The sequence below is a fragment of the Grammomys surdaster genome, unplaced genomic scaffold, assembly GCF_004785775.1.
Source record: "Grammomys surdaster isolate TR1022 unplaced genomic scaffold, NIH_TR_1.0 278, whole genome shotgun sequence".
In the NCBI taxonomy this organism is placed as follows: domain Eukaryota; kingdom Metazoa; phylum Chordata; class Mammalia; order Rodentia; family Muridae; genus Grammomys; species Grammomys surdaster.
This window is the reverse complement of record NW_021604719.1, coordinates 2,002,513-2,006,932: the sequence shown is the minus strand read 5'-3', so window position 1 is coordinate 2,006,932 and position 4,420 is coordinate 2,002,513. Positions and strand designations below refer to the sequence as shown.

At 41.0% G+C, this 4,420-nt stretch overlaps 1 pseudogene; it reads right to left on the bottom strand.

Moving 5' to 3' along the window:
* Positions 1–2,779: 2,779 nt before the first annotated feature.
* Positions 2,780–4,096, bottom strand: LOC114629139 (annotated as a pseudogene).
* Positions 4,097–4,420: the final 324 nt, after the last annotated feature.

The following is a 4,420-nucleotide window of genomic DNA, read 5'->3' as shown; positions in this document are numbered from 1 at the left end:
GAACGGAAGAAACATTAAGCTCTCCATAACAGAGCCAGTAGATTCACACTTGGCTGTTGGGTAGTTTAAGTGTCACTCTTCTGTAGCTCCTTTTTAAATAAACCATGCTCATCACCACCATGTTATATATTTGAAAAACTCCCCACCCTTATTGCTAAACACTGTTACTGTCTGGAAAAATTACACATTAAACTTTCACAAACGAAGGTGTTTCTTGAATTTGAGCTTCACACGCCAACTCCTGTAAATATCCAAACTTTAATATGCGTCTATCAGATTATCTTCTCTGAAATGGTGAGACATACCTGGGGAAAGGATGAATTCCCTATTCATTTCTTTGTTGTTAGCGGGTGGCTTACTGTCAGTTGGTGTTGCTATTCACTCTACAGATTTATATGTCCATGACAGAGACCTTGAAGGCATTTTCCCTCAACTGAATTATATACCTATAACTTACCTCAAATTATATACTAAAACAAGTAAAATGCATCAAATATTGGTTATTAGTAAGTTATGAATGCATTCAGTGAAAAATGATGACATATAATAGGTTTTTATGAGTTAGTAAAGCAAATAGTGTTCATGTTGGAGGAATAACATTACATTGTGGTCTTTTCTTCTCAAGTTATAACAACAGACTGAAACTCATGTGAAAATTACCTTGTATCTTGGGGTAATTCTAATCAAACAAGTGAAAGATCTATATGACAAGACGTTTAAGTCTCATGAGAAAGAAATTGAAGAAGACCTTCATGAGAAGAAATTGAAGAAAGTGGAGAGATCTCCCATGCTCATGTGTTGGTAGGATTAATATAGTAAAAATGGCCATCCTACCAAAAGCAATCTACAGATTCAATACAATCTCCACCAAAATTTCAACACAATTCTCAGACATGGAAAGAGCAATTCCCAATCTCATATGGAAAAAAAAAAAACCTAGGATAGTGAAAACAATAAAATTCTTAACAATAAAAGAACTTCTGGGGGGATCACCATCCCTAACCTCAAGCTATACTAGAGCAATGGAGATAAAAATATCATGGCATTGGTACAGAGACAGACAAGTTGAGCAATAGAATAAAACTGAAGACCTAGAAATAAACCCACACACTTATGGGCACTTGATCTTTGACAAAGAAGCCAAAAATATACAATAGGAAAAAAGAAAGCTCTTCAAGCAGTGTACAATACCTGTAGGTCAGGACACTACAATGATAGTTAACATCACCTGAGCTTCTCTTTCAAAGTTCCGGAGTTTGCTTCAGCACCACCTTATTTGGAGGTATTGTTGCTTACATTGGGACATGTGTTCTTGAGATAGCTATGCTTCTTCATTTATGACAGGGGGCTTTGTGATGAGTTTCCTTCAATGATTCAGATAAACATTTATTTTACTTTTAATATGATAATTATTTCACTGTTAGAACCTCTATTATTTTTACACTTCTTCACACTTTGAGTTAAGTTAAAAATTTAGATTTGAACTGGGTCAGAAAATGAACACATTGAGGAGAATGTGTATCGCATGTCTTCAAGTGAGAAGATGCACCAATACTGTTCCTTTCATAGCCATTACACATAAGTGAGACTAGCCATATCAAAGGAGACAAGACGGAACTGGCTGTTTCTCCTCTTTTTTAGCTATACCATCTTATCTGGGTTTTTATTTATTCTGTCTCATCTTTTCCCCCTTCTTATTTCTAAAATCAGGATAAGAAGTCATGATTGCACTTCTTTAGATATTCAGCTGTGCTTTGGAGAGGAGCTACCTTTTAAAATTTATTGTTTTGTTCTAAATTTCCCTTTATTTTTCCATCTATAAACTGAGATAGTTTTGGATTAAAGTAGATTTATTATGGAGGCAGGGGAATAGAAAAAACAATTCCTTGCCATCAATAATCATTTCAAATGTTAGTTGCACGGATTGAGTTATATTAATTTGATATTTTGGCCTTGCTTGGAGTACAGCTGCTTGTGTGCACGAGTGTGCTCTGTGAGTACGATGGGGGCAAATCTGGAGCCAGATGGAGCAATGCCTGCTGTTGCTAAATCTTTGTTACTCAGAGCATTTGTCTGGCTGTCTCAAAAGTACTTTGCAGGGAGAAAGACAAAATATGTTTTCTGTGATTTACTAGCAATGGTTTCTGCTGTGGAGTGTTCATATCCTGATTGTGAGATTTACTATAAAGCCATTTGCCACACACTCAAGAGTGGAGAAGTTATGAACTATCTAATAATTTTATTTTTCTTTTAAATTTTTACTCTTGTGTTTGTAAAATACACACCTCCAGCTTATTCCTTGTGACTGTGAGAATATTTCTAGAGTTTGAACACAAATAAAGAAGAAGAAAAGTATTCTATTACATTTGTTAGATTACCCTGACACAGACAAAGTATGTTTAGCTGAGTCTAGCTGGATAGATGCAGCAATTAGTTTTGTCTTTGAAGTATAATTTGCTTAAGAGACACAGTTCCTGGTAAATTTAGTATTCTGCTGCTCAAGATGTCAGAGAAAGGATTGTCAGTTAGTTTTTTTTTTTTTAAATATAAAACCTGAAAGAAATCTTATTTCTCTTCCCCACTGGGATCTGACACATCCTTCTGGTAGAGGCTGGAGAACTTCCTCAAGACAATCCACGTTTAAAAGCAACCCAAGCTACAATTGCAATGGTGATATTCCAGGGGGTGGGCTGTGGCCAGCTGGCTGAATTGGGGGCCAGAGATCAGGATTCCTTACTGAAACACTTTTCTCAAGACAGTGTGCAAACCTGATCTCCAGCTAGGCCCAAATGGCCTGATTCCCACTCATTCTCAGGCCTACTGGGAAGAGCACACTGGCCCTCGACCCGCCCTCCAGTTCTGTGTTCTGCCTGCTAATCTGGAGCCAATGGGACAGGAAAGGGCGGGGTAACTTCCTCTGTGCCTGGGCCTGGTTGCTCTGTCCCTTCTGGTGCTCTTGATTAACTTGAGCCAGAATGTCTTGGATCTTCCGCTGAGCCATCTGGCTGGCATAGAAATGTCCGATGATCTTAACAATGACTTGGTCATTCTCGTCCCGGGCCTGGTCTCTTGGCACTACCACCTCGGCTGCGGTCAAGTTCTGCAGTTCATTCACCATTTTGTGGCCTTTGCCAATGACCCGACCAGCTGCTGAAGCTGGAACCCGTATGTGGGTCTCCAGCTTTACTTCCTCCTTGGGACCGAAGAAATTTTCTTCTTTCAGTTTACCATAGATTCTTCCCTGAGCCTTGAACTGAGCCTCTGGGGGTCCAATGATGATGACCATTCGAACATTGGAATCAGATGTTTCTGGTGGAGCAATCTTGATGGAGGCACTAGTGAACCGGGAGAGCTGTTTGATGTGCTGGCCCCTTCTTGCCAGTAATGGCACCCACAGCCTGGTCGGGGTGAACACCTGTACTATCCCCTGCTCCGGAGCCATGAAGGAGCTATAGGGAGCAGCCCCAGTGACGCTGCTGTGTGTGTGTGTGTGTGTGTGTGTGTGTGTGTGTGTGTGTAGACAGGACAGCACTGGACGAAGCTGGGAAGAGACCTACAGCAGCCAGGTTGAGACCAGAGATGAGATGGGACGGCAGGCTCATGGCAGCCACATCATTCTCGTAAGCCTCTCGAACTTTCTTCATGATCTCCTGCTCAGCCCTGCAGCAGTTCTCAATGGCCCCCTTCACAGTGATGGTCCTTTCAGGGTTATAGAGCCTGAGAGCCTGGAGCGACAAGATGGTGATCTTCGTCTCCGTATCCTGCTCCACCTTCTTCAAGTTCCGCCCTTCCTTGCCAATGAGTCGTCCTACGAAGTTATTATGAGCCAGGATCTTAAGGGGAACTTTATCTACCGTTTGGTGTCCTTTGCCTCCTTGTGGATAATCTCCAAGATCATTTTACATGCCGAGGGGCAGCCTTCAGGGATTGAATGCACACTGATGGCCTTCTCCTCAGCTCCTGCATTTTCCTTCCTATGCATGTCTATCTTGGACTGAGTCTGTGCGATGTTTCGGATGGTGACACCTTCCTTGCCAATGATAGCACCTACATACTACTGCATGGGCACCAGGAGCCGGAGGGGGATGTCCACGGATTGTTAGCTCATTAACTACTTTATAATCAGAAATGCCAAAAAGCTATCTGCTAAATAATCCCTCTGTAATTTAAGGACCTTTGTCATTCCTTATTTAATTCACTGATTAATAAATTTACACAATTTCCCGTTTCACACAAGGTATCAGTTTCAGTATGCTGAGCTTTGAAAGGGACGATAAAGACCTTGCTTCAGTAGCTTCTCTGCTGCTGTAGGCATCCATTCTTCAATCAGTACACCAAGTTTCTATGCAAACAGCAATTCAGTTGCACTCAATTTCATCATTACTTATTAGGATTACACATTTGTCTGGCACACACCCAT